Here is a 27,757-nt window from a genome sequence, read left to right as displayed (position 1 = left end):
AAACTAAAGAACTGCATAATAAAGTTCTTTATCACAAGCGACAATATAATGTGACGTTCTTTTGCATTAAGATTTTGTGCATCCAACCATAAAAGCGCATGATAACCTCTGCTTCCCTCTACGAAGGGCATATCTTTTACTTTTATCTTCTACCCTTATACAAGAGTCATGGTGATCTTCACCTTTCATTTTTATACTTTTTATTTTTGACAAGCACTATGTGTTGGAGAAAGATCCAAATATATATATATATATATATATATATATATCCACTCGGATGTAGGTTATCATAAAGTATTATTGTTAACATTACCATTGAGGAAAAGGTTGGGAGGTGAAACTGTAAGCCCCTATCTTTCTCTGTGTCCGATTAAGGCTTAGAACCCACAAGTATCGCTTGAGTATTAGCAATTGTGAAAGACTAAAAGATGGTTGAGTATGTGGACTTGCTATAAAAAAGCTCTTACATTGACTCTTTCCGATATTATGATAAATTACAATTGCTTCAATGACTGAGATCATAGTCTGTTGGGTTTCAATAAAGTTTTTGATTCATACTTTACCTTGTGAATGAATTGTTCCTTTGACATAAGAAATTATATGACAATATAAGTTGTTGTTTTAAAGATGACCATGATGCCTTCATGTCCATATTTTATTTTATCGACACCTCTATCTCTAAACATGTGGACATGATTATCGATTTCGGCTTTCGCTTGAGGACAAGTGAGGTCTAAGCTTGGGGGAGTTGATACGTCCATTTTGCATCATGCTTTTTTATTGATATTTATTGCATTATGGGTTGTTATTACACCTTATGGTACAATACTTATGCCTATTCTCTCTTATTTTATAAGGTTTACATGAAGAGGGAGAATGCCGGCAGCTGGAATTCTGGACTGGAAAAGGAATAAATCTAAGAGACCTATTCTGCACAACTTCAAAAGTCCTAAAAATCTATGGAGAATTATTTTGGAATATATAAAAAATATTGGGCGAAGAAAACACCAGAGGGGACCCACCAGGAGGCCACAAGCCTAGGGGCACGCCCCTGTGGCTTGTGGGCCACCTGGCAGGCCTCTGGTGACCATCTTCTGCTATATGGAGGGTTCTGACCTGGAAAAAAATCAGAAGGAAGCTTTCGGGACGAAGCGCCGCCTTCTCGAGGTGGAACTTGGGCAGAACCAATCTAGGGCTCCGGCAGAGCTGTTCTGCGAGGGAAACTTCCCTCCTGAAGGGGGAAATCGAAGCCATTATCATCACCAATGATCCTCTCGTCGAGAGGGGTCAATATCCATCAACATGTTCACCAGCACCATCTCCTCTCAAACCCTAGTTCATCTCTTGTATCTGATCTTTGTCCCAAAACCTCAGATTGGTACCTGTGGGATGCTAGTAGTGTTGATTACTCCTTGTAGTTGATGCTAGTTGGTTTATTCGGTGGAAGGTCATATGTTCACATCCTTCATGATAATTATTACTCCTCTAATTATGAACATGAATATGCTTTGTGAGTAGTTACGTTTGTTCTTGAGGACATGGGATAAGTCTTGTTATAAGTAATCATGTGAATTTGGTATTCGTTCGATATTTTGATGAGATGTATGTTGTCTTTCCTCTAGTGGTGTTATGTGAACGTCAACTACATGACACTTCACCATGATTTGGGCCTAGGGGAAGGCATTGGGAAGTAATAAGTAGATGATGGGTTGCTAGAGTGACAGAAGCTTAAACCCTAGTTTATCCGTTGCTTCGTAAGGGGCTGATTTGGATCCATATGTTTCATGCTATGGTAGATTTATCTGAATTTTTCTTTCGTAGTTGCGGATGCTTGCGAGATAATCATAAGTGGGAGACTTGTCCAAGTAAGGACAGCACCCAAGCACCAGTCCACCCACATATCAAATTATCAAAGTAACGAACGTGAATCATATGAGCATGATGAAAACTAGCTTGACAGTGATACGTCCATTTTGCATTATGCTTTTATATTGATATTAATTGCATTATGGGCCGTTATTACACATTATGTCACAATACTTATGCCTATTCTCCCTTATTTTACAAGGTTTACATGAAGAGGGGGAATGCCGGCAGCTGGAATTCTGGGCTCGAAAAGGAGCAAATATTAGAGACCTATTCTGCACAACTCCAAAAGTCCTGAAACTTCGCGGGGGCACGTTTTGAGAATATATATAAAATATTGGGTGAAAGAAGTACCAGAGGAGGGCCACCAACCATAGACGAGGGTGGGGGCATGCCCCCTACCTCATGGGCCCCCAGGCAGCCCGCTGATGCCCATCTTTGGCTATATGGAGTCTTTCGTCGAGGAAAAAATCATAAGCTAGCTCACGGGACGAAACTCCGCCACCACGAGGCGGAACCTTGGTGGAACCAATCTAGGGCTCCGGTGGAGCTGTTTTGCCGGGGAAACTTCCCTCCGGGAGGGGGAAATCATCACCATCATCGTCACCATCAATCCTCTCATCGGGAGGGGGTCAATCTCCATCAACATATTCACCAGTACAATCTCATCTCAAACCCTAGTTCATCTCTTGTATCCAATCTTTGTCCCAAAGCCTAAGATTGGTACCTGTGAGTTGCTAGTAGTGTTGATTACTCCTTGTAGTTGATGCTAGTTGGTTTATTCGGTGGAAGATCATATGTTCAGATCCTTTATGCATATTAATACCCCTCTGATTATGAACATGAATATGATTTGTGAGTAGTTACGTTTGTTCCTGAGGACATGGGAGAAGTCTTGCTATAAGTAGTCATGTGAATTTGGTATTCGTTTGATATTTTGATGAGATGTATGATGTCTTTCCTCTAGTGGTGTCATGTGAACGTCGACTACATGACACTTCACCATTGTTTGGTCCTAGAGGAAGGCATTGGGAAGTAATAAGTAGATGATGGGTTGCTAGAGTGACAGAATCTTAAACCCTAGTTTATGAGTTGCTTCGTAAGGGGCTGATTTGGATCCATATGTTTCATGCTATGGTTAGGTTTACCTTAATGCTTCTTTTGTAGTTGCGGATGCTTGCAATAGGGGTTAATCATAAGTGGGATGCTTGTCCAAGAAAGGGCAGTACCCAAGCACCGGTCCACCCACATATCAAATTATCAAAGTACCGAACCCGAATCATATGAGCATGATGAAAGCTAGCTTGACAATAATTCCCATGTGTCCCCGGGAGTGTTTTCCTTTATATTAGAGTTTGTCCAGGCTTGTCCTATGCTACAAAAAGGATTGGGCCATCTTGCCGCACCCTATTTACTTTCATTACTTGTTACTCGTTGAGGGAGTCCTAGATTAGGGGGTCTCCGGATAGCCGGATTATATCCATTGGCCGGATTGTTAGACTATGAAGATACAAGATTGAAGATTTCGTCTCGTGTCCGGATGGGACTCTACTTGGCGTGGAAGGCAAGCTAGGCAATACGAATATGGATATCTCCTCCTTTGTAACCGACCTTGTGTAACCGAAGGGTTTTAGTCCGTAGGATAACAACCACAACATACAATCATACCATAGGCTAGCTTCTAGGGTTTAGCCTCTCTGATCTCGTGGTAGATCTACTCTTGTACTACCCATATCATCAATATCAATCAAGCAGGACGTAGGGTTTTACCTCCATCAAGAGGGCCCGAACCTAGGTAAAACATCGTGTCCCCTACCTCTTGTTACCATCCGGCCTAGACGCACAGTTCGGGACCCCCTACCCGAGATCCGTCGGTTTTGACACTGACATTGGTGCTTTCATTGAGAGTTCCGTTGTGCCGTCGCCACCAGGAAGGATGTCTCATCCCGTCTTTAAAGACGGCACTGTTGCTGAAGGAGCTTTGTCTATCGGCCAAACTCTCCGGCTAGGTGGTTTTCTTATGACCGCCTGTTCGGCCGCTGCGCCGACGATGACTTCTTGGGTCATCGAAAGCAATCTTCACGTCAACTCGGAACTCGCCGAGTAGTTAGATCCAATGGAGCTCTCTTCCCTGAACGAGCTCCTGGATCGCATCGCCGCCCTGGGAGTCGCCATCGACTACGATCAGATTGGGCCTAAACCCGATCTGAGAGAGATCAACTCTCCCCAGGTCACCCATCACGTTGCAGTGGTGGAGGAACAATGCGGCAACCCTTCATCTATCTTAAGGACTAGCTATGTCCAGATTCCCGATCCCTCCAAGCCGTATACCCGCGGAGGGAAGGACGTCACTCAAGGCTGAACCTAGAGTCAGGCAGCGGGCTAGATTTATCGGAAAACATCCAAGAATCCAAACTTCCGAGTTTGGAAACTCCTTGGCCCCTGAGTCTCAGATTGGGTGAGGATTCGGTTCAATTCCACCCACCCACCCAAACATAAGCGATCTATCCCAAATTAGGCAAGAGCCCGAAGAAACAGTACACCATTACTGGGCCAGATTCCTCCTGGTCATGAACAGGATAAAGGACTGCCGCGAGGAAGACGCAATTTCATTCTTCTGCAATAATTGCACGGACAAGGGAATCCTCAACGCCATAAGTCGCCGCGAAATTACACGCTTTGCCGACTTGGTGTCCATAGTACGAAAGTACTGTGCGATGGAAAGCGCCTGGAAAACCGAAATAAAATTTTGGGATAATCCGGCCCTGAATACAAACCCAGTCCGAAATAAAAGGGTGCATTATCACAATACACCTGGGTTAACTACCAAAAAGCAAAAGCCCTCTACGGGGCAAGGAACCGTACTGGAGGGATGGCTCAACGGACCCTGCAAAATTCATAGTACAGCGGATGCAATACCAACGCACAGCCTTAGAGCATGTTGGATACTCCGGCAGGTGGCCAAAAGTGGTGAGGATCTACTCCTCCCAAATACCACAGAGCACCATCCCGTGGACAACAATACGGTGTTAACGGTCTTTGAGACCTTCGCGTCAAATAATAGACGCAAGCGAACACTCCGCAGCATGGCCGAAATCTGCCACGTAGCAGAAATAAATCCTTGGAGTGACACGGCTATTACCTTCAATGCCAGTGACGAACCCAAATTCCGAACAGCCCGAGCACCAGCCGCACTGGTCCTCAGTCCAATCGTGGACGGCTTTCGACTCACCAAGGTACTCATGGACGGCGGCAGCGGATTAAACCTCATCTATGAGGAAACTCTTCAAAAGATGGAAATAGACTGGAGCCGCATTGAGCAAAGTAGCACAACCTTTAGAGGAATCATCCCTAGTCGGGAAGCACGCTGTGCTGGGAAAATCACACTAGATGTGGTATTCGGCACGCGGGGTAATTACAGGTCCGAAGAAATTACATTCCAAGTGGCCCCGTTCAGTAGCAGATACCATGCTCTATTAGGACGAGAGGCATTTAAAATCTTCCAAGCCATACCCCATTACGGGTACATGAAGCTCAAAATGCTCGGGCCCAACAGAATCATCACTCTTGCTAGTGATCCGGACATAGCACTCCACGCCGAAAATAAGACAGCTGCATTGGCCCTTGAGGCACTATCCGAAGCCCTAGCAGCCGAGGAACTAACTGTGCTGCGCTCCATAGTGAACAGGGACGACGTGATACTCGATAAAAGATCCAAGTCCACCTCCTTTAAACCGGCGGACGAAATAGTTAAATTCCAAGTCCATCCAACAGACCCTACAAAAACAGCTTCCATCAAGGCACAATTAAACCCTGATGTCGATGCCGCACTGCGAAAGTTCCTACGCGAGAACTGGGACATTTTTGCTTGGCACCCTTCAGACATGCCAGGAATCCCATGCAGGCTGGCTGAGCACAGCCTAAATATCCTAAAAGGATTCAAGCCAGTCAAGCAGGCTCTTCGATGTTTCTCCGAACCTAAGAGACAAGCCATGGGAGAGGAACTAGCCAAGCTATTGGAGGCCGGATTCATCAGAGACATAAAACATCCGGACTGGCTAGCAAACCTGGTGATGGTACCAAAGAAGGACAAATCCTGGCGCTTGTGCGTCGATTTTAAGGACCTTAACAAGGCCTGCCCAAAGGATCCCTTCCCCCTCCCCCGCATCGATCAAATCATCGACGCTACCGCAGGACACGATTCATTGTGTTTCCTCGACACATACTCCGGCTACCATCAAATTAAAATGGCAGAGCCAGACCAAGCCGCAACGGCATTCATCACACCACACGGACCATTCTGCTTCAACACAATGCCCTTCGGGCTCAAAAACGCCGGCGCAACATATCAGCGCATGATTCAGACATGTCTGGCAAACCAGATCGGCAAAACAGTGGAGGCATACGTAGATGACGTGGTCGTTAAAACCAAGCATGTCGAAACTCTAGTAGACGACTTGAGGCTCACATTCGATAACCTCCGAACATATGACATCAAGCTCAATCCGGAAAAATGCATTTTCGGCGTACCAGCCGGAAAGCTCATGGGATTCATTGTCTCCAGTAGAGGTATTGAAGCTAATCCGGCCAAAATCCGAGCGTTGTCACAGTTGGCTACCCCAACAGACCTCAAACAAATACAAAAATTGACTGGATGCGTGGCGGCTCTAAGCCGCTTTATCTCCCGCTTGGGAGAAAAGGCATTACCCCTTTATCGCCTCCTCCGGCGCACCGAACACTTCGAGTGGACGGATGCCGCCACGGCCGGACTCAACGAAATAAAAGCCATATTGGCAACAAACCCAGTCCTGGCCGCGCCAAACATTGGCGAACCAATGCTATTATACATTGCGGCAACTCATCAAGTAGTAAGCGCAGTGCTCGTCGTCGAGCGAGAAGTGGACGGACACAAATTCCCCCTTCAAAAGCCGGTTTACTATGTGTCCACTGTCCTTACTCCATGCAAATCACGGTACCCGCATTATCAAAAGATAGCGTACGCGGTATTTATGGCATCCCGGAAGCTGCGATACTACTTTCAAGAGTGTTCGATAACGGTAGCCTCGGAAGTACCACTTAACGATATTATAAACAACCGCGACGCGACGGGCCGGATTGCCAAATGGGCCATTGAGCTCCTCCCGTTCGACATAACTTACAAGCCACGGCGAGCTATTAAGTCGCAAGTTTTGGCTGACTTCGTCGCTGAGTGGACGGAAGCCAAACTCCCTAAAGAGTACGGCACATATTCAAACTGGATCATGCACTTCGACGGCTCCAAAATGTTGGCTGGTCTGGGGGCTGGCGTTGTTTTGACGTCCCCAACAGGAGATACCATTCAATACGTACTATAGATAATGTATACGGACTCCAACAACGCAGCCGAATATGAGGCCCTTCTACATGGTCTCTGGATGGCAGTATCCATGGGCATTCAACGCCTAGAGGTGCGCGGGGATTCGAACCTCACGATATCCCAAATAAATGGAGACTTTGATGCCAAGGATCCGAAAATGGCAGCTTATCGCAATGCCGTCCTAAAAATGTCAGCTCGATTCGAGGGGCTTGAATTTCACCATGTGGCTCGGGAAAACAATCAGGCGGCGGATATCCTCGCCCGCATCGGCGCAAAACGCGATGCGGTCCCTCCCAACATATTTCTGGAAAGGCTCTTCAAGCCATCCGTAGCATGGGAAGGGGACACCGGTAACAACAGTCCGGACCCGGCCAAAATACCCGATACCGAACTCTCTGACACAATCGGAGGCTCCGCCACCGAAATAACACATTCAGCCCACGAAATAATGGCCATTATTGCCCCGTGGACAGAACCATTCCTGGCCTACCTAACTAGACAGGAACTTCCGGAGGACCAAAATGAGGCACGCTGCATAGTGCGGCGATCCAAGGCCTACAAGGTCCATGAGGGAGAATTGTACAAAAAAGCGCTATCGGAGTCCTTCAAAGGTGCATCTCCAAAGAGGAAGGGCGGAACCTTTTGGCAGAAATTCATGTCGGACTCGGCGGTCCTCACGCGGCAGCCCGAGCTCTTGTAAGCAAGGCCTTCCGTACAGGATTCTATTGGCCAACGGCCCGGGCAGATGCACAGGACTTGGTCCAACGTTGCGCCGGTTGCCAGCTCTTTGCAAATCAAAGCCACATGCCACCCACCGCCCTCCAAACAATCCCCATTACATGGCCCTTCGCGGTCTAGGGGCTTGACATGGTTGGACCCCTTAAAGGGGGAACCCACAAGAAAAAATACTTATTGGTCATGGTGGATAAATTCACCAAATGGATAGAGGCTAAACCGGTTAAAACAGCCGAATCCGGACCGGTGATAGATTTCATATCCGGGGTTGTACACCGTTACGGCGTCCCCCACAGCATCATCACTGATAACGGCACGAACTTCACGGCCGACGAGGTAAAACTCTGGTGCAGCAAAATGGGCATCAAGCTCGATTATGCTTCAGTCTATCACCCACAAACCAACGGTCAAGTCGAACGAGCAAATGGTCTTATAATGAGCGGCATTAAACCCAGATTAGTGCGCTCCTTAACGGAGTCTGACACGCACTGGGTAGAGGAGCTCGACTCCGTACTCTGGGGGCTGCGGACCACGCCGAATCGTAGTACCGGATATACACCGTTTTTTATGGTGTACGGCGCAGAGGCAGTCCTGCCCTGTGACATAATTCATGACTCACCTCGAGTGCGCATGTACGAAGAAAGAGAAGCCGAGCTCGATCGGCAGGACAGTCTGGACACCTTGGAGGAAGAGCGCGACGTAGCCAAAGCCCGTTCCGCATTTTACCAGCAACAGGCTCGCAGATACCAAAGCAGAGAAGTACGGGCCAAAACTTATAACGTTGGCGAACTAGTTCTACGGCTGCCGGATAAGAAAAAGAACAAGCTCGAGCCCAAATGGGAAGGTCCCTTCATTATCGACCAAGTTCTGACCGGTGGAGCGTACCGACTGCGGGATGCATCGACTAGTCGACTCGAGCCGAACCCATGGAACGCAGCCAGGCTTCGAAGATTCTACGCCTAGCACCGGACTTTATGTTAGTCCCCTCCCTTTGTCCATTTTCTGCATATGCATCATCTGTCTTGTTTCCCTTTCTTTCTTTTATTTCTCTAGGCCTTCAAGGGTCACCTTGTGCCTCACTCATACATTACAGATGCGCTAGCCGCACTCTTCATACCTGGGGGCTTCTTTCACAGAAGCTTAAATTATTTACCTGGGCCTCACGCCCAACACATGTGTTATACTTCCGCATGTACCTTTTTTCACCATTATATGCATCGATATGACTTAAGTTTTGGCCAAGCTGGGTTGCCTGGCTCTTGTATTTATGCCCTACGTTCCCGTTAATTCGGCTAGGGCATAAGGGGAGCACCTCTGCGATTGTTACCGCCGGGTCAGCCGGACGTGTACCTCAGACTGGGTGAAGCCGAAAGCTAGCGTTCTTAAGGGAATATTCGGTCGGTGAACAAAAGATGACTTTTATTTATTATCCATATCTGCCACCAGATGCTTTTTCTATGCTTCTTGTCGCAGTCCGGACATGCACTTTAGGGCATGCTTACCCAGGGAAAGGAACCCTTAACGGAACTATTCTCCCTGGAAGATGTTTCTTACTACCCATGTAATATAACATAACTAGTTGGGCACTTGTCTGATAAAGCACTAATGACCCCTACGCCTGGTCTCCACGCATGCCCCGGTTCTTACATAACCAAGAGGGTATTAGGATACACTCCGGACCGTCGGGTCCCGAGGTCGAAGCGAAAAGGTCCGCCACGACAAACGATCTACAATCCGGCTAGAAGGCATTATACATGTCACTTTAAAATTACATAGTCAATTTGACTGGTTGAATTCCTCTTCAATACCATCCAATAGGCTGTCTAGTATACAGTCTTGTTGGGAATACTTTGCAGCCAATTCTACTTGGCCGTACACTAAGCTCATAGGGATCTCCTTCCCATTGGGCCCCACAGGTCCAACTTCGGCCATATGGTTTGGGTCAGCCTTCGTGTACCGTGTCTTCACCATTGCCCAGGCTTCCCTGGCGCCCTGATGGCAGGCCGATATCTTCCATAATCAGAAGCGCCGCCACGCTCCCTTTAGCTTTTCTGCAAGCTCTCCAAGACCTTCAGGTATGGAGACGGATGGCCACAAGGCCTGGGCTACGCCTTGCATCACCTACCGAACTCGTTCGTGCAGCTTTGAGAGCTCGGGAAGAAGGTCACCCGTTGAACCGAGCATCTCCTCGGCAGGACGACCTATTAGAATACCTACATACATAACTCTGTCAGCCAGCTTCCTCGCCGAACTCCTTTTCAAAGTTCGTTCAAGCACTTACTAAATATGCCGCGTCGAAGCCACTGATTTTCCTTAACAGAGTCCGACAGTTGGGCACGAACATCTTGTAGTTCCACGCCCAGCTTGGTGTTGGCATCTAGGAGATCATTTTTCTCCTGCCTCACCCTCGTAAGCATGCTCTCACCGGCCTTCAGCTGGCGTAGGAGCTGTTGCTTATCCGGATTTACTCCAGCGCCATCTGCAATTTTATCGTCAGATCTGCATATACACCGCATTCTATATGATACTTATCATTCGAAGGATATGTTACCAGAGGGGGTCTCTTTGGGCTCCCCTGCTGCGGCCAGTGCGGCCTGAAGTTGGGCTTTGCACTGTTCCAGCTCCTGGGACAGTTGAATATTCTTTTCTGTAAGAACTTGCATAACAAATGATCCTTAAATCAGTTATCCTAACTGTTTCAAGTCTCAGGGGCTACTGATATATATAATCACCAAATTTTCTCACCCGTATGTCTTCTACATACTGCTCCGTGGCTCTGGCTTGACCATTTTGAGCGGCACAGAGGTGCGCGTCTCCCGAATTGAAGGCATCCAATGCCTCTTGGGAGAAACAAGCGTCATGAAGAACAGTCCGGCGACACCTATGGTTCATGACACTTTCCACCTCGGAATTGGTGGCGGACAGTTTATCCGCATCCTCTGTCGGAGGAGCACCCGGCGCATGCCTCGTATTCGTTCCTGCCTCCGAATCCGTCCTTGGAGCCTGGCTTGTGGAGGCGCGATTGGTAGCCTCTCCGGGTATAGTCCGGCGAGTGCTCTTTTTCCTGAAAAGAAGGCATGGGCGTTAATATGCCTCTGAGAATAATGTCTTGCAATAAAGACGGCGCGCTGGTGTCTCAATCCGGACTGCGGGTCTTTTCAGCCTGCCTGGCCTTGCGGCCCCTTGTTGGCCAGTCGCCGCAGGCTCGGCCTTCTGCCTCGAGGACCTCCCTTGCAAAACACGGCTGTTATATGGCAATCAAAAACATGCAAGGACGGATCCCTTTTTGAAGTGTTGGGACTTCGGTCTCAGTCACCAGTGAGGCTGGAAGTAGCCCAGGGTAATCGGCCGTAATGGCCACCAAAGCATTATCATTGCTCAATTGGTAAAACACCCCATCGATCAGCTCCACAGATATGTCCGGATCCTCCTGGGAGGCCGGGTCGAGGGACCGTCCAGGGTCCTCGGGTTGTGGAGTGGGGTTGTTTATCTCCCTTACAGCCTGGTGCAGTTCCTGCGTAGAAATCGCTAGACTGAATACTTAACTACAGAAATATGAAACGGATGGGCGAGAAAAAGTCTCCGCTTACCCAGCTCGGAGGATTGTACATAGAAAATCCGCCCTGCGGGTTGACATGAAGGAATTCCTCCTCTTCTCCCTTGTACAAAGTGGATAAGATCTTTATTAGATCAGCAACCAATCCCGGCCCTTTACGGCCGTAGCGGGTGGTGTCATCCTCCCCGTTGAAATCCCACATGGGGTGGCCTCTATACTGAAGCGGCTGCACCCCCCGCATGATACATATGGCCATGACCTCGATCATGGTCAAACCGGATCGAGCTAAAAAACTTATCCAGCTCATCGGGTAAAGAACGTCCCTGTCATCTTCCTCCAGGGAGCTCCGTGGACGCCAGCTCCGACGCTTCTTCAAAGGGGCGTTATCGAACTCAGGAAGGCCGATCCGAATAGGATCCGGGAGGGGGACATCTTCTATATAAAACCATTCTAAAGGCCAGTCTACGGACGTCTTCTTTGGGGTTTTGGACAGGTATCCGGTCCCGGCAACACGCCACACTTCGGCTCCGCCCACTTGATATATTGACCCCTTCTAAGAACGGGGCACAAGGCAGAACAGCTTCTTCCACAGAGCGAAATGAGCCTCACAGCCCAAAAACAACTCGCAAAGGGCTACGAATCCCACGATATGCAGCATGGAGGTAGGCGTAAGGTTGTGCAACTAGAGGCCGTAGAACTCCAGGAGCCCCGGAGAAACGGATGAATTGGGAATCCGAGCCCTCTTACCAAATAAGGGATAAGGCATACCCGCTCTCCCTTGGAGGGATTGGGAAGGCTCTCCGCTTGCTCTCCCCCATTATAAGTGGCGAGCCCGGCTCGAACCGGGACCATGTACGCTGGGGGAAGAAATCCCTTGGTCTGAAGCATCACTAATTTGCTGTGCGGGGCGGAACATCTCTCCCAATCTCCAGGCTTGGAGCTAGGGGAGCGAGAGGAGGAGCTGCGTCGACCGACCATGATGGAATGGATCTCTGTCGGGTGTGCTCTGATGAAGGCTCGCCAAGGGAGGATGGTGTGATTTGGATCTGAATCCTTGTCTTTTTAATAGGCGGCTCATTCACACCGCTGGGGGGTAAATGTGAAAACACCCTGGCTCTTCACATTCGCTCGACACGTGGAAAGTGGCCATTATTGGGCGTGGAAGCCAAGGAGTGCAACATTCATAGGAAACCAGGCACTATTTCAACAGGTACACAGAATTTGGAGAGGAACCCGCCTTGCAATGCCGAAGACAATACTGCGCGCCGGACTCATCGTCATTGAAGCCTGGTTCGGGGGCTACTGAGGAGTCCTGGATTAGGGGATCTCCGGATAGCCGGGTTATATCCATTGGCCGGACTGCTAGACTATGAAGATACAAGATTGAAGATTTCGTCTCGTGTCCGGATGGGACTCTACTTGGCGTGGAAGGCAAGCTGGGCAATACGAATATGGATATCTCCTCCTTTGTAACCGACCTTGTGTAACCCTAACCCTCTTCGGTGTCTATATAAACTGAAGGGTTTTAGTCCATATGACAACAACCACAACATACAATCATACCATAGGCTAGCTTCTAGGGTTTAGCCTCTCTGATCTCATGGTAGATCTACTCTTGTACTACCCATATCATCAATATCAATCAAGCAGGACGTAGGGTTTTACCTCCATCAAGAGGTCCCGAACCTGGGTAAAACATCGTGTCCCCTGCCTCATGTTACCATCCGGCCTAGACGCACAGTTCGGGACCCCCTACCCGAGATCCGCCGGTTTTGACACTGACATTGGTGCTTTCATTGAGAGTTCCGTTGTGCCGTCACCACCAGGAAGGATGTCTCATCCCGTCTTTAAAGACGGCACTGTTGCTGAAGGAGCTTTGGCTATCGGCCAAACTCTCCGGCTAGGTGGTTTTCTTATGACAGCCTGTTCGGCCGCTACGCCGACGATGACTTCTCGGGTCATCGAAAGCAATCTTCACGTCAACTCGGAAGTAGCCGAGTAGTTAGATCCAATGGAGCTATCTTCCCTAAATGAGCTCCTGGATCGCATCGCCGCCCTGGGAGTCGCTACAGACTACGATCAGATTGGGCCTAAACCTGATCTGAGAGAGATCAACTCTCCCCAGGTCACCCATCACGTTGCAGTGGTGGAGGAACAATGCGGCAACCCTTCATCTATCTTAAGGACTAGCTATGTCCAGATTCCCGATCCCTCCAAGCCGTATACCCGCGGAGGGGAGGACGTCACTCAAGGATGAACCTAGAGTCAGGCAGCGGGCTAGATTTATCGGAAAACATCCAAGAATCCAAACTTCCGAGTTTGGAAACTCCTTGGCCCCTAAGTCTCAGATTGGGTGAGGATTCAGGCTCAATTCCACCCACCCACCCATACATTAGCGATCTATCCCAAATTAGGCAAGAGCCCAAAGAAACAGTACACCATTATTGGGCCAGATTCCTCCTGGTCATGAACAGGATAAAGGACTGCCACGAGGAAGATGCAATTTCATTCTTCTGCAATAATTGCATGGACAAGGGAATCCTCAACGCCTTTAGTCGCCGCGAAATTACATGATTTGCTAACTTGGTGTCCATAGTACAAAAGTACTGTGCGATGGAAAGCGCCTGGAAAACCGAAATAAAATTTTGGGATAATCCGGCCCTGAATACAAACCCAGTCCAAAATAAAAGGGGGGCATTATCACAATACACCTGGGTTAACTACCAAAAAGCAAAATCCCTCTACGGGGCAAGGAACTGTACTGGAAGGATGGCTCAACGGACCCTGCAAAATTCATAGTACAACGGATGCAATACCAACGCACAGCCTTAGAGCATGTTGGATACTCCGGCAGGTGGCCAAAAGTGGTGAGGATCTACTCCTCCCAAATACCACAAAGCACCAATGTCGGTGTCAAAACCGACGGATCTCGGGTAGGGGGTCCCGAACTTTGAGTCTAGGCCGGATGGTAACAGGAGGCAGGGGACAGGATGTTTTACCCAGGTTCGGGCCCTCTTGATGGAGGTAAAACCCTACGTCCTGCTTGATTAATATTGATGATATGGGTAGTACAAGAGTAGATCTACCACGAGATCAAGGAGGCTAAACCCTAGAAGCTAGCCTATGGTATGATTGTTGTTCTTACGGACTAAAACCCTCCGGTTTATATAGACACAGGAGAGGGCTAGGGTTACATAGAGTCGGTTACAATGGTAGGAGATCTACATATCCGTATCGCTAATGCTTGCCTTCCACGCCAAGGAAAGTCCCTTCCGGACATGGGACGAAGTCTTCAATCTTGTATCTTCATAGTCCAGGAGTCCGGCCGAAGGTATAGTCCGGCCATCCGGACACCCCCTAATCAAGGACTCCCTCAGTAGCCCCTGAACCAGGCTTCAATGACGACGAGTCTGGCGTACAGATTGTCTTCGGCATTGCAAGGCGGGTTCTCCTCCAATTTCCGTGTACCTGTTGAATAGCGTATGGTTTCTTGTAAATCTAGTGCTCCTTGGCTTCTACGCCCAATAATGGCCGTTTTCCATGTGTCAAACGAATACGAAAAGTCAGGGTGTTTTTTTATTTACAGCCCTAGCCGTGTGAATGAGTCGCCTATTTAAGGGGACGAGGATTTAGATCCAAACCACACCTTCTCCCCTTCGTGAGTATTAATCAGAGCGTATCCGACAGAGGTCCATTCCATCATGGCCGGCTGCCGCAGCTCCTCCTCTCGTCCTTCCAGCCCTCAGCCTAGAGATTGGAAGAGGTGCTCCATCCCGCACAGCGAGCTAGTGACGCTCCAGGCCAAGGGATTTCTCCCCCCGGCCTATTGGTCCCGGTTCGAGCCGGACTTGCCACCTATAACGGCGGACAGAAAGCGGAGAGCACGCCCAATCCCTCCAAAGGAGAGCGGGTATGCCTTGTCCCTTACTTAATAAGAGGGCTCGGATTTCCAATTCATCCGTTTCTCCGGGGGCTCCTGGAGTTCTATGGCCTCCAGCTGCACAACCTCACGCCTGCCTCCATATTGCATATTGCGGGCTTCCTAGCCCTTTGTGAGCTGTTTTTGGGCTGCGAGGCTCATTTTGCGCTGTGGAAAAGGCTATTCTGCCTCGTGCCCCGTTCTAAGAAGGGGTCAATATATCAAGTGGGCGGAGCCGAAGTGTGGCGCATCGCCGGGACCGGATATCTATCCGGAACCCCAAAGAAGGCGTCCGAGGACTGGCCTTCGGAATGGTTTTATATAGAGGATGTCCCGCAGCCGGATCCTGTCCGGATCGGCCTCCCTGAGTTCGATAGTGCTCCCCTAAAGAAGCGCCTAAGCTGGCGTCCACGGAGCCCTCAGAGGGAAAGTGACAGGGACGTTCTTTTCCTGATGGGCCGGATAAGATTGTTAGCTCATTCCGGACTGGCCATGATCGGGGTCATGGCCGCATGCATCATGCGAGGGGTGCAGCCGCTTCAGTATAGAGGCCGCCCCATGTGGTACTTCAACGGGGAGGACGACGCCACCCACCACGGCCGTAAGGGGCCGGATTCGGCTGCCGCTCTAATAAAGACTTGTCCGCTTTGTACAAGGGAGAAGAGGAGGAATTTCTCCGCGTCAACCCACAGGGTGGATTTTTTATGTACAATCCCCCAAGTTGGGTAAGTGGACACTTTTACTTGCCTGTCCGTTTTATATTCCCATTGTTAAATATTCAGTCTAACGACTTCAACGCAGGAACTGTGCCAGGCTGTTAAAGAAATAAACAGCCCTCCTCCACAACCCGAGGACCCGGGACGGTCCCTCGACCCGGCCTCTCAAGAGGATCCGGACTTATCTGTGGAGCTGATTGATGGGGTGTTTCATCAATTGATCAAGGAAAACGCCTTGGTGGCCATTGCGGCCGATTACCCAGGGCTACTCCCAGCCTCACAGGTAACTGAGACCGAAGTCCCAGCACTTTGAAAAGGGATCTATCTTCGCGTGTTTTCGATTGACGTATGACAACCGTGTTTTGCAGGGGAGGTCCTTGAGACGGGAGGCCGAGCCTGCGGCGACTAGCCAACGAGGGGCGGCAAGGCCCCTCGGGCTGAAAAGAAGTGCGGTCCGGACTGAGACACCGGCGCAAAGGTATAGCGCGCCATCTTATTCCCAGGTGTTATTCCTTCGAGGCATATTAATGCTCGTGCTCTCTTCAGGACGAAGAGACCTCGCCAGACTATATCCGGAGAGGCTGCCAATCGTGCCTCCATCATCCAGGCTCCAAAGCCTGGTCCGGAGGTGGAGGCGAACACGAGGCGCACACCGGACGCTCCTTCGACAGAGGATGCAGACAGGCTGTCTTCCACCAATTCCGAGGTGGAGAGTGCCATGAACCACAGGCGTCGTCGGACAGTTCTTCGCGACGCTTGTTTCTCCCAAGAGGCATTGGATGCCTTCAATTCGGGAGATGCGTACCTCCGTGCCACTCAAAATGGTCTAGCCAGAGCCACGGAGCAATATGTAAAAGACATACGGGTAAGAAAATTTTGGTAATTATATATATATACCAGTAGCCCCCGAGACTTGAAACAGTTAGAATAATTGATTTAAGGATCATCTATTATGCAGGTTCTTGCAGAAAAGAATACCCTACTGTCCCAGGAGCTGGAAGAGTGCAAAGCCCAACTTGAGGCCGCACTAGCCGCGGCAGGGGAGCCCAAGGAGACCCCCTCCGGTAATATACGCTTCGAAAGACAAGTATTTTGCAAAGTGCGGCGTGGGTGCAAATCTGACAAATGAAATTGCAGATGGCGCCGGATTAAATCCGGAAGAGCAACAACTCCGACGCCAGCTAAAGGCTGGTGAGAGCATGCTGACAAAGGTGAGGCGGGAGAAGAACGATCTCCAAGATGCCAACACCAAGCTGGGCGTTGAACTGAAGGACGTTCGTGCCCAGCTGATGGACTCCGTGAAGGAGAATCAGCGGCTTCAACGCGGCATATATAGTAAGTGCTTAAAAGAACTTTGAAAAAAGAGTTCAGCGAGGAAGTCAACTAATAGAGGAATGTCTGTAGGTATGCTTAACAGGTCGTCCTGCAGAGGAAATGCCCGGTTCTACGGGTGGCCTTCTTCCCGAGCTCTCACAACTGCACGAGCGAGTTCGGCAGGTGATGCAAAGCGTCGCCCAGGCCTTGTGGCCATCCGTCTCCATGCCCGAAGGCCTTGGAGAGCTTGTAGAGAAGCTGAAGGGAGCGCGGCGGTGCTTCCTATTGTGGAAGATGTCGGCCTGCCGTCAAGGCGCCAGGGAGGCCTGGGCCATGCTGAAGACGCGGTACACGAAGGCTAATCCAAACCACATGGCCGAGGTCGGACCCGTGGGGCCCGGTGGGAAGGAGATCCCTGTGAGCTTAGTATACGGCCAAGTAGAATTAGCCGCAAAGTATTCCCAACAGGACTGTAAACTAGACAGCCTGTTAGATGGTATTGAAGAGGAATACAATCAGTCAGATTGACTATGTAATTATAATTGACATGTGTAATGCCTTCTAGCCGGATTGTAGATCGTTTATCATGGCCGACCTTTTCACTTCAACCTCGGGACCTGATGGTCCGGAGTGTGTCCGAATACCCTCGCGGTTATATAAGAACCATGGTATGCATGGAGACCAGGCGTAGGGGTCATTAGTGCTTGAACAAACAAGTGCCCAACTAGTTATGTTATATTACATGGTTAGTAAAAAACATCTTCCAGGGAGAATAGTTCCGTTAGGGGTTCCTTTTCCTGGGAGGCATGCCCTAAAGTGCATGTCCATTCTGCAAAAAGAGGCGCGGGAAAAACATCTGGGGGCGTATAGATAAAATAAAAAAAAGATCATCTTTAGTTCACCGACCGAATATTCCCTTAAGAACGCTAGCTTTCGGCTTCACCCAGTCTGAGGTACACATCCGGCTGATCCGGCAGTAACAATCGCAGAGGTGCTCCCTTTACCACCTAGCCAAACAATCGGGAACGTAGGGGTAAGCACAAGAGCCAGGCAACCCAGCTTGGCCAAAACTTAAGTCATATCGATGCATATCATGGCGAATAAAAGGTACATGTGGAAGTGTGACACATGTGTTGGGCATGAAGCCCGTATAAATAAGCTTCTGTTTAAAGAAGCCACCAGGTTTAATGAGCGCGGATAGCGAGTCATTCTATGAGCCTTTAAAGGCTATAAGAGAGAGAGAGGAGAAGGAGAGAAATGTAAGACAGAAAGTATGTAAAAAATGGACAGAGGAAGGAGACGAACACAAAGTCCGGCGCTAGGCATAGAATCTTTGGAGACGGGCTACGTTCCATGGGTTCGGCTCGAGTCGGTTATCCGATGCATCTCGCAGGCGGTACGCTCCACCAGTCAGGACTTGGTCAATTATGAAGGGACCTTTCCACTTGGGCTTGAGTTTGTCCTTTTTCTTGTCCGGCAGGCGTAGAACTAATTCGCCAACATTGTAATTTTTGGCCCGTACTTCTCTGTTTTGGTATCTTCGAGCCTGCTGTTGATAGAATGTGGAACGGGCTTTTGCCACGTCTCGCTCTTCCTCCAAGGCGTCCAAACTGTCCTGCCGATCGAGCTCGGCTTCTCTTTCTTCGTACATGCGCACTCGAGGTGAGTCATGAATTATGTCATAGGGCAAAACTGCCTCTACGCCGTACACCATGAAGAATGGTGTGTATCCGGTGGTGCGATTCGGCGTGGTCCACAGCCCCCAGAGTACGGCACTACTAGGAAAAGGCCTACTAATGGCGCACCTAATTTGGCCATTAATGGCGCATTAGTGGTGCGCCATTAGTGCCACGCCATTAGTATATTTTACTAATGGCGCACCACAGGTGCGCCATTAGTATCTGGTATACTAATGGCGCATCTCAGATGCGCCATTAGTATATACAATAGTGCGCCATTAGTATGCCTCCCAGGGGGCCATGTATACCCAGCTGCTTTGGCATACTAATGGCGCACAACAACAAGATGCGCCATTTGTAACTTCGGCATACTAATGGCGCACTATTTAATGATGCGCCATTAGTATCCTTTGGCATACTAATGGCGCACTGTGATGTGATGCGCCATTAGTATGAATATTAGGTTTTTTTATTATTTAATTTTTTGTTTTTTGCACAGGTTACAAAATGTATAATTGGACAAAATATACACAGCACACATCAACAACAGATTCATCGAATACAATAGAAGATTAGTCTCTGAATACAATTCATCATATTAGTCTCCGAATACAATTCATCATATTAGTCTCCGAATTGAAAACACCGAAGAAAGATAGAACATTATATTACAAGTCTCAAGACCGCGAGTAGCGAGTTTGTCTTCACATTACAAGTCGATATCGATCATCTAAACTACCATCACATAGAAGAGAGCTGCGGTCATCACGATGAGCATCATCACGATGAAACTCGTCTTCATCTGGTTCCTCCAGCACTCCCTCCCCTCTCCCGCTAGATAGCGGGTGTATCTAGATTCGGCCTCGGCCCTAGTGGTGTACCCTTTGTAAGTGTTACCGCTGAATCGGTGAACCTGTCTCCGACACTCCTCCCAGTCGTCGTAGACTCCGGGAACCTTACCCTTGTACACGACATACGACGGCATCACTATGCAGTAGACAAACGAAACGTTAGTACCAATTCACAGACAATACATAAGCAATATATAAGTATGCAACAGAACGATCGGAAGAGAAAAGCAAGACATTAATAGCATCGATTACATCTAAGTTGAACGACTCTCGAAACCAAAGAGACATACTACAAGTTCATTAAAGTTTAATTACAACATGAGCCAATCGATATTTCAGAACTAGACACAGCATCACTGCTTTCGACTCGACTCAAGGGACCAGAGCGTGGATGAAGCCGCGGTCTATCGTGGGAGTCATGAAATAACGGTCGTTGTCAGCCTGCATTTGTAGCATTGTGTTGATGTCACTGTTGGACAGTTGATTTCTGAGGTAGAACTGCCCCGAGGTACGAAGGACATCTTGATAGATGATTTCTGCAAACTCCGACTGGATGTGAAAGAATTCTTGTCTGATGTCCGCGTCCTGGATTGCCGACACGCTCGTGGCCCAATCTTTGAGTTTACTCGGTAGCAGAAGTTGATGATGGTCGCGTACGATCGCCCGCATGTGATGGATGGCGTAGTAGGCACCCTTCTGACCGCCAGGCAGCTGCTTGACATAGCAGAACATCGTATTGTGGGAGAACACGTGCTTGCCGTACTTACGAATAGGCCTGGTGAAGGTGCCTCCAGATTTGGCGTAGCCAGGGAGAACATCATCAAGAACCTTCTTGACATTTGTGTAGTCTACGTTCGAATGACGGTCCGGGTCGAAATACGTGGCCATGGAATATTTGGGGCTTAGGAGGATGAGCGTGCAATGTGTGTCACTGCAGAAAACACGGAATGTTAAAAGAAAAACGATCGAAATCTAAGAATTCATATGTTACGGGGTGGTTGAGGGGAGGACTTACTCGGGAAAGTAAGGCACGAGGAAGTTATCCTTATCTTGGTTTGCCAGAATGACGCCTTCGAGGTAAGAACTCGCGACTTGCCGGTCCCCAGCGCTGCCCAAGATCTTGGCACGCATGTAGAAGGGGTCGACTATCACGATGTTCGGGGTCTTGTCGCGAATGATCCGCATCTCCATACTCAGCGAAAATAGCCGAACGAAGGTGTAGTGCAGCGGATGAAGGTTCAACATAGCGTGGATGTCATCAAACCGCAGGACGATTGTACCCCCGATGGAGTTATCCACAAAGCCCTTGCCCTCTGGCACCTTGGCCGCGAAAACCGGGTATGCCACATGCTTCTCTCTGAGACACCGCTTCTCCAAAGAAAGAACACTGTCATGCAGACTCCGCATAGCACCGGTTGCAGCATCGAGCATATTTCTCGGTAGCATCGGCCTACCCGCCACATGCAGCCTCCTCATTAAATCCTCAGGTGAAGGTGGCCCGTCCTGAGCACGGATCGTACTCGGTGCCGGCTGGCCCGCACCCTTGTTAGTCTTTCTTTTGTGTGCCTTCTTCTTCTCCTGTAATGGGACCGAGTTCTGCTCATAGACCGCCTTCTTGAGTGTGTTGGGGGTGATAATATTTCGCACCTCGCCTATCTAAGGCTCAGTGAAGTCGGCAGCTGGAGGCGTCTCCTGAGAGCTGAACTACAGACGACGCCTGTTGCAACTTGGCTTCTCCGTGGTACCAGCTAGATCACGCACGTCTTTTGTTGGGTTGGGTTCTTCAGAAGGAGGCCCCACGAAGTCGCCACCGTACCAATGATCGGCAAAGTACTGATCGACGTTGCCAAATGTATCGTCGTCGTCGTTCTGATCCTATGCCATATGCATGTTTGGATCCAGTGGCATAGGGATGTCCGGCACCGTTGCGGCCGTCTTGCCATGGGGCCGACTTGGCGCCGGCACGACTGGCGGTGTTGTCTTTGAGGTGGTGTCCCCTGCCCCCAAACGAATCTGGCTCTTCGGCCAAAGCAGGGGCCAGCTCAGGCAGGCGCTGAGGGTCATCACGTCATCATCGTCGGCCCCGACGGGTCGAATCGGAGGTAACAACTCGTCGCAGCCTGGAAGCACCCGAACCAGTTGAACCCTAAACAAGTTGGGTGGCATCTGGGTACCGTGGAACAAGGGGTTGCCCGGTTGAACGATTTTGCCCTTGGCGACATCGACCAACTCGTTGTTCACGAAGTGCAGGAGAGTGCATGGAACGTCGGCGGCGCCCTGCGAAAACATGTAGGGCATCAGGGATGCCCAGTCAAAGGCAAGGAGATGAAGTCCTCGGCCGGGAGAGGCTTAATTAGTTACCGTGATGATGGCGTCGAGCTCGGCTAATGTCGAGGCACCGCCAACGGCGGGCGTGCAGTTGACGGAGGGGCCGCTTGCTGCAGAGGTGCCGGCCAGCGTACACCCGGGTGCATTAAGCTCCCGTGCCGGCATCGGAGACACCAATGCCGCCTCCGCCGGAGACACCAATGCCGCCTCCACCGGAGACAGCATCACCGTCATGATCATCTCCCGGGGATTCTTCGTCTTCTCGCCCGCCCGAGCCGCAGTGGTTGTCTTGCTGCCCTTCCTCATTTCTTGCCTGGCCCCCATGGACGACTTCATAGTCATCTTCATCACCTTGCCACCGATAGCCATCCATGAAACCATGCAAGAGCAGGTGGTCCCGCACCTGCCCGGATTCCGGGTCCGCAATAAGGCTCTTTAGCTTGCATCTTCGACACGGACATCTTATCTCCGTCTCGTTCTTTTGAAGCATCTCGGCCTTCGCAGACCTCAAAAACCTATTCACGATGCCTTCGGTCATCGTGCGGACCATGGTCACCTGCGGGGTAGAGCAAAACGATATTTTAGAACCAAGAAAAAATTTGGCATGACTTTCCCTAAAAATAGGACCAAAAAGAATGCTTAATGCCAAAATTCTCGCCGAAACGGAAATGAATCAACATTCCGGCAAAATATTGGCAACTATCGCATTTCAAATACCGGTACACCTCCAAACACAAACACATATGCAACACCACAAACATATGCAACACCACGAACATACATAGATCTAGCTAGGCCATAAAAAGTGCATGTGCACATTGTTGTAGGGAGAACAACATAAATATAGCTTCCCCCCTTACTTACCTATCAAAACAAGGTAATTTAACCACTTAAATTGAATGAATCTATGGTGGAAATGAGGTGAAAAAGAGGAGGCACCCGAGACAAGGAGGAGGTGGAGAGAATGAAGTGGGGAGAAAGTGAGTGTGGGTAGGAGAGGCTGTCCAAAATATCTTGTTGCTGCCCACTTACTAATGGCGCACCAACTCTAAATGCGCCATTAGTAATCCAGGTTACTAATGGCGCACCTTCTGGTGGTGCGCCATTAGTAGTTTTGCAAAAAAAACATACTAATGGCGCACTGTCCCACAGTGCGCCATTACTAGTTTAAACTAGTAATGGCGCACGGTGGAACAGTGCGCCATTAGTAGTTTTGCAAAAAAAAGGAATAAAAAATATAATAAAAAAAACAACATTAGTGGCGCACTTTCCGACAGGTGCGCCATTACTAGTTACAACTAGTAATGGCGCACTGTGTCTGGATGCGCCATTAGTATGTTTGGACAGGCGCACTAGTTCAAAAAAAATTTGATACTAATGGCGCACCCTGGGCCTAGTGCGCCATTAGTAGTTTCAACTCTAATGGCGTATCAGAAGGTGGTGCGCCATTAGTGTCAATCCCATCTATAGCCCTTTTCTAGTAGTGCGGAGTCGAGCTCCTCTACCCAGTGCGTATTAGATTCCTTAAGGGACTGCACTAATTTGGGTTTGATGCCGCTCATGATAAGACCATTTGCACGTTCAACCTGGCCGTTGGTTTGTGGGTGATAGACGGAAGCATAATCGAGCTTGATGCCCATGTTTTTGCACTAGAGTTTTACCTCATCGGCCCTAAAGTTTGTGCCATTATCAGTGATGATGTTGTGGGGGACGTCGTAATGGTGTACAACCCCGGATATAAAGTCTATCACCGGTCTGGATTCGGCCGTCTTAACAGGCTTGGCTTCTATCCATTTGGTGAACTTATCCACCATGACCAGTAAGTATTTTTTCTTGTGGGTTCCGCCTTTAAGGGGTCCAACCATGTCAAGCCCCCAGACCACGAAGGGCCAAGTGATGGGGATAGTTTGGAGGGCGCTGGGTGGCATATGGCTTTGGTTTGCAAAAAGCTGGCAACCGACGCATCATTGGACTAAGTCCTGGGCGTCTGCCCGGGCCGTCGGCCAATAAAAGCATGTACGGAAGGCCTTGCTTACAAGGGACCGAGCTGCAACGTGATGCCCGCCGAGTCCGGCATGAATTTCAGCCAGGAGGTTCCGCCCTTTCTCTTCGGAGATGCACCTCTGAAGGACTCCGGTAGTGCTTTTCTTATAAAGCTCTCCCTCATGGACTTTATAGGCTTTAGATCGCCGCACTATGCAGCGTGCCTCATTTTGGTCCTCAGGGAGTTCCTGCCTGGTAAGGTAGGCGAGGAATGGTTCTGTCCATGGGGCAATGACGGCCATTATTACGTGGGCTGAAGGTGTTATTTCATTGGCAGAGCCTCCAATTATGTCAGAGTGTTCGGTGTTGGGCAGTGCGGTTGGGTCCGGGCTGTTATTGCCAGGTTCCCCTTCCCATACTACGGACGGCTTGAACAGCCTTTCCAAGAAGATATTGGGGGGACTACATCGCGTTTTGCGCAGATGCATGCCAGGACATCTGCCGCCTAATTATTTTCCTGGGCTATATGGTGAAATTTGAGCCCTTCGAACCAAGCTGACATTTTTAGGACAGCGTTGCGATAAGCTGCCATTTTTGGATCCTTGGCATCAAAGTCTCCATTTATTTGGGATATTGCGAGGTTCGAGTCCCCGCGCACCTCTAGGCGTTGAATGCCCATGGATACTGCCATCCGGAGACCATGTAAAAGGGCCTCATATTCGGCTGCGTTGTTGGAGTCTATGTACATTATCTGGAGTACATATTGAACTGTGTCTCCTGTGGGGGACATCAAAATGACGCCAGCCCCTAGACTGGCCAACATTTTGGAGCCGTCGAAGTGCATGACCCAGTTTGAATATGTGCCATACTCTTTAGGGAGTTTGGCCTCCGTCCATTCTGCGACGAAGTCGGCCAAAACTTGTGACTTGATAGCTCGCCGTGGCTCGTAAGTTATGTCAAATGGGAGGAGCTCAATGGCCCATTTTGCAATCTGGCTCGTTGGGTCGCGGTTGTTTATAATATCGTTAAGTGGCACTTCCGAGGCTACTATTATTGAACACTCTTGAAAGTAGTGTCGCAGCTTCCGGGATGCCATAAATACCGCGTATGCAATCTTTTGATAATGCGGGTACCGTGACTTGCACGGAGTAAGGACAATGGACACATAATAGACCGGCTTTTGAAGGGGGAATTTGTGTCCGTCCGTTTCTCGTTCGACGACGAGCACTGCGCTTACGACCTGATGGGTTGCTGCAATGTATAATAGCATTAGTTCGCCAATGTTGGGCGCGGCCAGGACTGGGTTTGTTGCCAAGATGGCTTTTATTTCGTCGAGTCCGGCCGTGGCTGCATCCGTCCACTCGAGGTGTTCGGTTCGCCGAAGGAGGCGGTAAAGGGGTAGGGCCTTTTCTCCTAAGCGGGAGATAAAGCGGCTTAGAGCCGCCACGCATCCAGTTAATTTTAGTATTTGTTTGAGGTCCTTTGGGATATCCAATTGTGACATAGCTCGGATCTTGGCTGGATTTGCTTCAATTCTTCTACCGGATACAATGAAGCCCAAGAGCTTTCCGGCTGGAACGCCGAAAACGCATTTTTTCGGGTTGAGCTTGATGTCGTATGTTCGGAGGTTATCGAATGTTAGCCTCAAGTCGTCTACTAGAGATTCCACATGTCTTGTTTTAACGACCACATCATCTATCTATGCCTCCACTGTTTTGCCAATCTGGTTTGCCAGACATGTCTGAATCATGCGCTGATATATTGCACCGGCGTTTTTGAGCCCGAAGGGCATTGTGTTGAAGCAGAATGGGCCGTATGGTGTGATGAATGCCATTGCGGCTTGGTCTGACTCTACCATCTTTATTTGATGGTAGCCGGAGTATGCGTCGAGGAAACACAACGAATCGTGTCCTGCGGTAGCATCGATAATTTGATTGATGCAGGGGAGAGGGAAGGGATCCTTTGGGCAAGCCTTGTTAAGGTCTTTGAAATCAACGCACAGGCGCCAGGATTTGTCCTTCTTTGGTACCATCATCAGGTTTGCTAGCCAGTCCGGATGTTTTATATCTTTGATGAATCCGGCCTCCAATAGCTTGGCTAGTTCCTCTCCCGTGGCCTGTCTCTTAGGTTCGGAAAAACGCCGAAGAGCCTGTTTGAGTGGCTTGAATCCTTTTAGGATATTTAAGCTGTGTTCGGCCAGCCTGCGAGGGATTCCTGGCATGTCTGAAGGGTGCAAGGCGAAAATGTCCCAGTTCTCTCGTAGGAACTCTCGTAGTGCGGTGTCTACATCAGGGTTTAACTGTGCCCTGATGGAAGCTGTTTTATTGGGGTCCGTTGGATGGACCTGGAATTTGACTATTTCGTCCGCTGGTTTAAAGGAGGTGGACTTGGATCTTTTATTGAGTATCACATCGTCCCTATTCACCATGGAGCGCAGTGCAGTCAGTTCCTCAGCCGCTAGGGCTTCGGATAGCGCCTCGAGGGCCAGTGCGGCTGTCTTGTTTTCGGCGCGGAGTGCTATGTCCGGATCACTAACAAGAGTGATGATTCCGTTAGCCCCAGGCATCTTGAGCTTCATGTACCTGTAATGGGGTATTGCTTGGAAGACTGTAAACGCTTCCCGCCCTAGCAGAGCGTGATATCCGCTACTGAACGGGGCCACCTGGAACGTGACCTCTTTGGACCTGTAATTATCCGGCGTGCTGAACACCACATCTAGTGTGATTTTTCCTGTATAGCACGCTTCCCGACTGGGGATTATTCCTCTAAAGGTTGTGCTGCTTCGCTTAATGCGGTTCCAGTCTATTTCCATTTTTGAAGGGTTTCCTCATAAATGAGGTTCAATCCGCTGCCACCATCCATGAGTACCTTGGTAAGACGAAAGTCGTCCACTATTGGACTGAGGACCAATGCGGCTGGTGCTCGGGCTGTTCGGAATTTAGGTTCATCACTGGCGTTAAAAGTAATAGCCGTGTCACTCCATGGGTTTATTGTTGCTACTTGGTAGACTTCGGCAAGGCCGCGGAGTGTTCTTTTTCGCATATTATTTGATGCGAAAGTCTCGAAGACTGTTAATACTGTACTGGTTTCTCTGGGGTGGCTTTCTGTGGCTTCTGGAATTAGAAGATCTTCGCCAATTTTTGCCACCTGCCAGAGTATCCAACATGCTCTAAGGCTGTGAGTTGGTGTGGCGCCCTCTACACTGTGAATTTTACAGGGCCCATCAAGCCATCCTTCCAGTATGGTTCCGTGCCCTGTAGAGGGCTTTTGCTTTTTGGTAGTTAACCCAGGTGTCTGACAATGATGCACCCTTTTATTTCGGACCGGGTTTGTATTCAAGGCCGGATTGTCCCAAAATTTTGTTTCGGTTTTCCAGGCGCTTTCCATCGCACAGTACTTCCGTACTATGGACGCCAAGTCAGCAAAGCGTGTAATATCACGGCAACTTATGGCG

The sequence above is a fragment of the Triticum aestivum genome, chromosome 4A (genome assembly GCF_018294505.1).
Source record: "Triticum aestivum cultivar Chinese Spring chromosome 4A, IWGSC CS RefSeq v2.1, whole genome shotgun sequence".
Taxonomy (NCBI): Eukaryota; Viridiplantae; Streptophyta; class Magnoliopsida; order Poales; family Poaceae; genus Triticum; species Triticum aestivum.
This window is presented reverse-complemented; position numbering follows the sequence as displayed.